General features: G+C 32.6%; 1 non-coding gene across 1 annotated transcript; it reads right to left on the bottom strand.

The window, feature by feature from the left end:
* Positions 1-8,836: 8,836 nt before the first annotated feature.
* On the bottom strand, positions 8,837-8,943 carry LOC128287008 (small nucleolar RNA R71). The gene has a single exon (XR_008277708.1). It is a non-coding gene; the product is annotated as a small nucleolar RNA R71 (small nucleolar RNA).
* Positions 8,944-10,485: the final 1,542 nt, after the last annotated feature.

Here is a 10,485-nt window from a genome sequence, read left to right as displayed (position 1 = left end):
CCAAGGATTATAATTCAAATATCGAAAATCAAACATAATTGGTTTTTTTTTTTTAAATGTCGTACTTTAGTTAATTTTTCGTATTGTATTCTGCGGTCATCTTTCATGCAAATTAAATTACCAGATTTTTTTTGTAAATTTTTAACTTTAATACATTGGAAACACCCCATAATTTATTAACATAATACAAACAAATGGCAAAAGATCTTCATTGATAATGATGTGGTAATTTCCATGTGTCGTCGGCAAACCGTGCTTTATATGTTGGCAATTTTTTACTATGATTATATATATATATATATATTTAGATCTATTTGTCCTTATATAAGAATTCCCAGCTTTATCATTTAATAGCATCTTGCTAATATTATTTAGAGGTAATTCAAATATGATTAATTCTAAAGCTTACGCAGAATACGTTTTATTATACAATCAGCTATTATATATATTGAAATTTGACCATCGAGAATTGTCTATTTTTACTTTAGTATTCTAAATGAGTGAAGTTATCATAACATTCTCGAATCAGTATTTAACATATCAATCACTCTCTTACTATTACTATAATTATATTTTTAATTAAACAGATAAATCTATAATAAAATTCATCATTGTAATTAATTTTATAAAAAGGAAAAGAAACAGTGCGATGCACATATTTATTTTATGTATTGATTAAATTTTAAGAGATTAATTTACACTTGTGTCCCACATTTATTCACTATGTATTGCTATGTGATCAATTTTAATGACATAAGGTGACAAAACTTAATGACTGGATCCACATTTCCACAATCATCCTCTCGTCCCTTACTTTTCTTTGTTGATTAATATTTAATACAAGCTTAATCGTAAATTATAAATTTAATTTATAATGGATTTCATTACATTTAAATTTATCCAGGACCAGATAAAAAAAAAAAAAAAAAAGCAAATGGGAATATGCCCTTCTAGAATGAAGTCACTCGACGGGTAGTTGTCCTCTCAATGGAAAAGGTACGAAGAGCAACAAAAGTTTATCTAGAACCTGATGGAAAAACAAAGACAAACAGATGCACGAAACAAGAGAAATGGAAAACTCATTAAAGAGTTGAGGGCATCTAGAAATGCCCACAAGCATAATCCCTAGGAGAGGCCAGATGAAATTTTCCAGTCCACTCATAGGCATCAGCATACTAGTAGGAACGTTACTGATCCTGAAGATGGTAATGGTCGCCAAAGCTGGAAGATGAATAAATATGCATTAGAAGAAAAGATAGAACACTTGAAAAAGGGAGTGCAGTACTACAAAAAGTCAGAGTCTATAGGGTTACCTAAAAATTATACCAACGAGCCCTTAGCCCTTAAGATATTGCGCTATTACGTATCCCCGACATTCAAGTTTCCCAAGATGCTTTATGATATGCAAAGGGGCCTTCAAGATCACTTGCCCCATTATATTAATCACATGAACATTTCGGGTGCATTAGATGAGGTGAAATGCAGGGCATTTTCTATGACTCAGAATGATTCGTCTTATGCTTAGTATTTGACACCCCCACAACATTCCATCTCTAACTTCAAACAGTTGGCAGACTTATTCATGAACAGGTTTTTGCTGAACAAAACCCTCCAACAATCATTGACATACTTGATGTCTATCAAACAACATGGAGATGAATCTTTAAGAGATTTTGTGAGAAGATTTAATGTTGTGACCATGATTACTAAAGACGTACTAGAAGAGTTCGCCATTCAAGCCTTGTACTAGTCATCAATTTTTGAAATACAATTTAGGTTAGTAAACTATTTACACACTAGTCTACTTTGTATGAGATCACACATAGATTAGCTGAGAGTGATGTGATTTAAAGAGCAAATTCTTAGTCTCAGTGAGACTTCTAGTGCGCTTTTGGGAACTTCAGCAATACCAAAAGAGGTAGCCCATATTGGGAGACAGATCCAAAAAAGATTGTTCCAACCAATAACACTTAGGGGGCAATAGATTTACAACCCTACTGATTCTCCTAGGCACCATAGAACAGAAGGGATGGCAGATGGTAATGTAGATGCTTTTGTATCTTGTTATATTATATATATACTAGTTTTCTTACCCCTACAATGCATGAACTTACTGTTGTATAAATTAATTATAACTATAAGAGCCATGGAGATCTATCAAAATTTGAATATAAAAGTAAGTTAGTTAATAAGTGAATTTAAATAATTTAATGTGTAGAAATGATAATATTTATTATAATTATAAAGTAATTAATGTGTCTTTAATTAGTAACAATGTAAAGTAGTAGTTATACATAAATGCATAGGTTTATTGTATTTAATTTAAAAGACACCATTAATTAATTCATATTTATTACATAATTTTGAAATTAAAAATAATAATTGATAAATAAAACAATGAAAATCATAAAAGCATTACATCTTTCTAATTTTAAATATTTATTAAATCAGAAAATAATAAAGAAAGATACAAATACTATGGGCATTATTTTCTGTAACAATTTTTGCAATATGAAAAATTAAGGAATTTTTAACCGAGAAGAAAGTGAATATATCATTTAAAAACAAAAGTGTGATTTAGTACTTAAAATTGTATTATTCAAAAAAAAATAAAAAATTATATAAGATAGTATAAATAAATAAAAAGTGAATGTATTATTAAAAACAAAAGACTAACATACATGTATTTTATTTATACATATATAACTTTTAAAAATTATTATCTATTTCATATAATATATAATTTTAAACCATAAGCCCTGTCCAATAAATTCTAAAGAGTGTATACGAGATTTATTATGTTTATGTTTCTCTAAATAAATAGAATAATTTTTAAAATTTATTATTCCACCTAAAATATTGTTTATTAATGGCGGGTCCCACATATTATATTATATATAACAAAGTTATATGACAAGTGGCGTTGTCTCATTCTTTATATTTATTTTTAAGTTTTTCATAAAAATCAAATTATAGATATATGGTTAAAATTTTAAATAAATATCATGTATCCTTTGAAGAATATCATTCGGGATTGCATATAAATATACCTCCATAAAGGCCTTGAAAATGTCATTGCTGCCAGTTCATCGGCGACTCGGTTACCCTTTCTGAATACATGTGAAACTTGAATTATCCAAGAACGTTGAAATATATCTTTCATTGCTTATATCACGGTAGAGAGGTGGTACTCAACTGACGCCACTTGAATCAATTGGATAGCTATTGTATGATCCATCTCAAGCATAACCCATTTAAGGCCTAGGCTCCAAGCTATTTGGAGTCCTTCCAAAGCTTCTCAAAGCTCGACATTGAGTGCAGAGCAACAACCAATATATTTAGAAAAACAAAAAATCCAAGTACTATGTTTGTCCATGATTACTCCACCGGTTGAAGCATCCCCAAACACTTTACACACAGCACTATCAGTGCTAACCTTACGCCACCCATCTTCGTGTGGAATCTACCTAATCAATTTGAAGACTTTAGTTTGCCTCTGCCTGAACGAGCTCACCATTTCCTGGTTAAGGTGAAGGTATTCATCCCTCATTCTATAGCTCTTCTCAAATACACTAACCCCTTCAATGAAATCCGCATTAAAAATAAAATTGTTTCCTCTAATCCATAATTGCCAACAAATAGCACCAAAAAGGGTCTGCTAATCATTAAAATTGCAAGCAAAATAATCGAGGTTAGACAAATTACTCGCGAACCAATCCTCCAAACTGATGTTAAAAATTATTGTATTTTGTTTGGTATGATCACCACCAACCATGTCACCACAACTAGGAAATAGAGTCTCAGTATGTGATTAATAGTTTCTGTTGAATTTCCACACACTATAACACCCCTTAGCCCGTCAAGAAAACATGGTGTATAACATTCAGCCAGATAGACCGCCCAAAGGACTGGGGTGTTACCGGCGGATTCAAACCTTTCAACTTAACTTAAATTTTTAGAAAAAAAAGTTATGAAGATTTCCTTTTTAGTTAAAGACTTATTTTTCTTTCATTTTGTAATGCATTTTTAACAAAAAGTATTAGTAATTATATAAAAAAAACTATTATCCATCTACTGTCCAACTGTGGCGTATATATATAAATGATGATATCTTAAGCATCAAATTATTAAAGTTTGGCACATACTTTTATAATAAGGGGCAATTCTCTTTTTAAAATAGAAACAATGCACAAGACATAAATTATTACATAATTTGATTACAAAACAGATCTATACGCCACCTGCCAAAATAGTCATGCATGATACAAAAATAAGAAAGTGGCTTACCCACAACCGCAACTCTGGCGTAGTCCCCTTCAACTAATTCCTCTTCTACTATCAATACGCTTGAGGAAGGAAAAGTAACAGAGTAAGTTCAAACGAACTTAGTGAGTTCCAGAGTAGACACAAATAATTTACAGGAATATCGTTATTCAACAAGCATCAATACCTGCAAGAAAAACAAACTTTTTTGTGAGACTCTGTCGTATAGACACAATACCCCAAAATGTCTTCCGCGGTTCTCTAGCTAAAACATGTTGCCAACTTAGATAGAACACTTACAATACCCATGTGGACACATCTCATGAACGTACACATAATACACAGTACATGGGCGGTCACTATCCTCTAACTTATACATATCTCTTACAATCATGCATGTTTACAAATGACCTATCATTGTGCCAGCCTTGGACCCATAATTTAGAACTCAAAATCACAAATAAGTCATATTCGTATTTATATTTATATTCATATTTCACTATAACTCCTCATATCATCCTTGTTAAGTTGAACACATATTCTCCCGCAAGGCCAAACCATGATCTGCCAATCTGATTTGCAATATAACATCCCTACCAGAAGCATCAAAAACAAATCTTCTTTCTACATTTTCATATATCATAGATTGGCTGGTACTAGGCTCGTGCAACAAGGAGAGTGTTTTTAAATCGATAATGGTCATACTCACGTATATGACACTGGTTACACACATGTCCAGACACAACACTTCTACTCATTACAGTAGAGACATTTACCATACATAATCTACATAACATGGGGTTTCATAAATAAAAAAAGTAAGAAGGAACTTATCGGCAGCTTTAGAATGAAATCTATTATACGGGTCCTTTGCCTCGATCGCTCAGACCTTTACTAGCTTCTTGAGCTAAAGAAGAAACAATTATAACAATTAGATTATTTATCTACTAAAATTTAACAAGCATGCATGAATCGGTTGCATGCAACCCAAAATAAAGAAGTCTCCTTTCGTACGAACTAGTTCTAAAATCTATGCATGCACCACTACAAAACGTAAATCCCCTCGATAACAACCTAAGGGTTTTTTAAAAATTACCAGTAAGTTGGTATTTAACAATAACTTTTTAACTAGCTACTGGAATCCTTCCTCGTCTTTGCTAACAAAGATACCTTAAAATTTCTCAGAGACTTAAAAAAGAACGCAACGAAAAACAAAGGTGAAACATGCCAACTATCAGCATCTTTATATAGAACGGACATTGAAAAAAAAGCTTAGTGGAAAGGTCAGAAAATCCCACTATTTCCTTTGAATCCCGAGAATAAACTTTCCTATCAATTTGAAATCTAGTCATCTCCAGTACCCTAGTTCAATTTCAACTAGGTCTCAACTAAACTCTAACGATACTCACTGAGTCATCGTTTTCATGCTAAAACAATGAAAATAAGCCTATTGATCCGCAAGCTAATAAGTTCGCCCAAAGTATCTGGGGTTGGTGGATTGTCTTCACAGAAGAGTCTGCCAAACCTTAGAGTTCGCCAAACCCTAGAGTGTGCCAAATGGTGAATTCTAGCGAGGTGTTCTACATTTGAATGTACTATCGAACCCACGCAATATGCCACCAATCATTGAACGGATAATTCATCAATCTATTTTTTTTCTACCCTAAGCTTAATCGACTATGCGCCAAACAACATATTGATACAGTCTACGCTGGGCGGGCTGTTACACACACATTCCAGCTTGTATCCGAAGTAAGGTGTAGTCTTACTCTTACATCTTTAGTAAGTACCTTGTTTAAATATGTATTTTAATATTTTATAAATACTATTAAAAATTTTAAAAGTAAAATTAAATACTATTTATAAACATTGTTAAAAAAATAAAAATAAAAAGTTATATTAAATTTAAGGCTAAATAAGGCCTTTAGGTCAATTTTATTTTTTTAATTAGGACTTTAGATCGATTTTTAATTTTAATTAGGGAAATAGGCCAATTTTATGAGAGAAAATATGAAAGCGCGTCCAACTGGGCATGCTTTCTGCATATATGGCAGTAAAGCGCTCCCAACTAGACATGCTTTCCCTCAATGGTAACTTCAATGACTTTTTGACCGTTGTCGTACCAAACGGTAAAAAAATTTAAAGCAAAGTAAACGATAAATTTTTTAACCTATAAATACCTTCTAAATTTTATTTTTTTCCTTCACATTATTCTTTAAAGCTCTCTCAACTCTCTCAAACTCTCTCAAGATTTTTATTGAACATTTATTTATATTCTCATCCAAAAATATTATTTTTAATTATATTGTATTTTATCCATTTGGACCAATTTTTCGAGAATGGATGCCTCTCTAATCTTTTTTGACGACAATCATATTTTCGCCACCCTATTAGCAATGGTAATTCATTATTTTTGAATTTCAATTATTTTTAATTATGTTAAAATTTTTTTGATATATCTAAATAAATTTTTTATGTTATAAATAGGTGTATGATTGATAAACCGTAATTTATACATATTTTTATCCCATGCTTAGCACATTTATGGATGGTTTCTCCTTAGAATTGGTGAATTCGATGCTGCTAATCCTTTAATTTCATGTTTTATACTTAGGTGAGCATAGGAGAGTAAAAAGAGCGAGAAACGGGCCGAAAACAGAGAAAATGGACCCACATGGGAAATCAACACGGCCTTGACTTTCTCAGACGGGCGTGTCACACGGTCGTGTCCCTTTGGCAGGATTGAAGCATGACTTACACGAGTATACTACACGCCCATGCCTGTTCAACAGCCTTGACCACGGGCTGGAGTAATCGCACACGGGCGTGTCACACGGACGTGTCCCTGCCGAGCCCAAGTATAACCCTATTCGGAAAAGGCCAATTTTGGGAGCTCTTAGGCATTCTAAAGCCTATTTAAACACCCGATGAGGCACTTAGAAGTGGGACACAGAGTAGGAAGCAAGGAATTACTTAAGGAAAGCCGATTGATCCATCTCAGAAGTCGGATTCATCATCAAGACTGAAGATCTCCCTTCAAGTTCTTTCAGGAGTTTTGGGTTTTCTTATGTTTTGTTATCTTTATGCTTTTGAGATGTTTTCTTTCATAAGTATGAACTAAACCCCCTAAATACCCAAGGGGAATGAAACCTAAAACGGATCTTGTTATTATTATCTGAATTGTATGATAAATATTTGACTTGTTCTTAATTATGTGTTTTTAATTCTTGTTTTAATATTCCAGGATATTAATTCAAGTTAAGCTCTTATTCAGAGGAGGAATAGACCCTGTCTAAGAGTAAAATTGTCATAATTAAGTGGATTTGATTGCACGCCTAGAGATAGGGGGACAAGATTTTACCGGATTAGGGTGAAACCTAATAAGGGAATCCATAGATCGAGTTAATACAATTCTAGGGTGTTAATTAGAAAGAGATTTCAATTATTCAACCTAGGGTTAGACGTTATTAGTCTCGAGAGAGATAATAATATAACTTAGGGATTTCTACGGATCAAGTCAAATGAATAAATCGTCTGATTTAGAGTCAAATAACAAGTGAAGTCTAGGTGGATTTTTCCTTAGGTATTGTCTTAATCAATCAAATTTTCCTAAATTTTATTTCTATGCATTCTTAGTTAGTAATTAGTTTAGATAACCAAACCTCTTAATTTTTAGGCTAGATAATAGAAAGAAAGTAAATACTAGTACTCGTAATTCCTTTGGGTTCGACAATCCGGTCTTGCTGAACTATATTACTGTTCGATAGGTACACTTTCCTTAATCGTGATAATAAGTTAGTCTCAAGAATGATTCTTTCATAAATCTTTAAAACCTGTCACGAATATCACGTATCAAGTTTTTGGCGCCGTTGCCGGGGAACTACGATATTAGGAACACTCGATTTTTATTACTTTAGCCATTTTACTTTTATTGCAATTTAAAATTTTCTTTTCTTTTCTAATTAGTCATTTATTTTCTTCGAACAGGTTTTTCTAGTTTATGACTAAAAGAAACTCGTTGGGACTACTACTTTTTTACGGTGAGATTGATAGCACAGTTCACAAAAATCGAAGAGAAATAAGGTGAAGCCTAATATACGCAGAAGAAGAGCAGGAGGACGATACTTCAACCACAACCGAGGAGATGGCTGAAAACTAAGAAAATCTGCTACCTCCTGCGATTGCTGTTAATCAGAATCTTGCTCCACACACTATGTATGATTATGCTAAACCTAATTTAACAGGAACTGAATCGAGCATAGTTAGGCCTGCTGTAGCTGTAAATAATTTTGAACTGAAACCTAAAACAATTCAAATGATACAACAATTTGTTCAATTTGATGGTTTGCAGGACAAAGATCCCAACGCTCACTTGGAAAACTTTTTGGAACTATGTGATACATTTAAAATTAATGGCGTTTCTAATGACGCTATTCGCCTTTAGTTATTCCCTTTTTTATTAAGAAAAAAAGCTAAACAGTAGTTGAATTCGTTACCATAGGGGTCGATCACTACTTGGGAACAAATGACCGAAAATTTTTTATTAAAATATTTTCCACCGGCTAAAATGGCTAAATTACGTAATGATATCTCTTCTTTTGTGCAGATGGATTTAGAAACACTCTACAATGGATGGGAGAGATACAAGGACCTCTTGAGAAGATGCCCTCACCATGGGTTACCACTCTGGCTACAGGTTCAAACCTTTCATAATGGCTTGAATCCTTCGACTCGAAAAATGGTTGACGCAGCTGCTGGCAGAGCCATCAATAATAAGACACCTGAAGATGCCTATGAATTTATAGAAGAGATGTGTGACAGCCCTAATGTGACCCTAGTCGGAAAGTGGTTTTGGGACCACAAAACCGAGTGATAAAAATAATTAACCGACATATTTGATGCTTATTATATGTATATATGCATGTTTGAAAATTTCGTGTTTGAATTTTGTTAATTGTAAGTGAATTTTATTAAATAGGACTTGTGTGAGAAAATTTAGAAATGTGCTAGGCAAATGTTAAAGTGGCCTATTGATGCATGATAGAAAATGCTTGTACTTGCATGTCAAATTGGCCAAATTCTAGATGGTGGCTGGCCATGTTATGGACTAAAGCATATTATAATTATTTTGTGCTAATAATTTTATGTTACACAATAAAATAATGAATTAAGAATAATAGAACATGAGGTGAGTGGGAGGAAAAAACAAAAGTTGTCTCCTCCTTGTTCCTCCTTTGCCGTGACTTGAGGGTGGGAGAAGAAAAGAATTCCCTTGTTTCATGTTCAGCTTGGTTGATGTTTTGGAAGAGGTAAGTACTTTGAAATCCTTGAAAATTTATGTATAAATAAGGTATGTAATTCATGGTAGCTTTTGAAATTGTTGAGTGTATTAAGCTAGTTACTAAGTCCCTTAGTTAGCCCATGTCCAAATTTTGAATCTTGTTGGTAACATGAGTAATCGGTTAAGAGAAAATGTTCAAGAAATGGTGTTGTTCATGTTATTTGGATGAAAAAAATGGTAGTTAGGTGAAGTAGAGTCTAACAAATGAGCACATATGTGCATTAGTTGCTAAATGGAGAAAAATCGGCTAACAAGTTGTGTACTAAGGCCGAATATAATTTTGGATATTATTGGGCAATGTATGTGTTTTGAATTGATGGAATGGAGAGGATGCTTTAATTGTGTTATGAACAATTATATGTTAAATTAAGGTTTGCTAAGCTAGCTATTGAGGTGAAATGTAAATGTTAGTATTTGATTTGGTAATAATCTGCTTGGGGACAGCAGCAGTAAGGTGATTTGAGAAAATCGCCATAATTTGTAGGAGTTGAGTTAGAAGTTGAATAAATTATGTCATTAAAGCTTGAAGAGTCTAGTTTCTTACAAAAGAAACTATAAAAACAAAAGAGTTACCGATCTTGAGATATTTGAAGTATTGTGGGGCTGAGTCAAAATGACTACTAGATTCCCTGTTCTGTTTTTATAAAATCAGTATAAATTTTACAAAAATGGCCCTAAGATAAAATTTATATGCTTAGACTCCTTAATGAGTCTAGTTTCAAATGAAATAAACAAGAACATATTTTGAATTCTGTACAATGTGAAATTTGATTCGTAGTGAAGAGTAGTCAGTTTAGTCAAACAGTGAAACAAGGTGAACTTTAAGAAAAATCTGGTATTGTTGGGCTAAACTAAAAATTTTTAAAATTTTATGGATAATA

This window comes from Gossypium arboreum, chromosome 13 (assembly GCF_025698485.1).
Source record: "Gossypium arboreum isolate Shixiya-1 chromosome 13, ASM2569848v2, whole genome shotgun sequence".
In the NCBI taxonomy this organism is placed as follows: Eukaryota; Viridiplantae; Streptophyta; class Magnoliopsida; order Malvales; family Malvaceae; genus Gossypium; species Gossypium arboreum.
The sequence above is the reverse complement of the archived record's forward strand: the minus strand, read 5'-3'. Positions and strand labels throughout refer to the sequence as shown.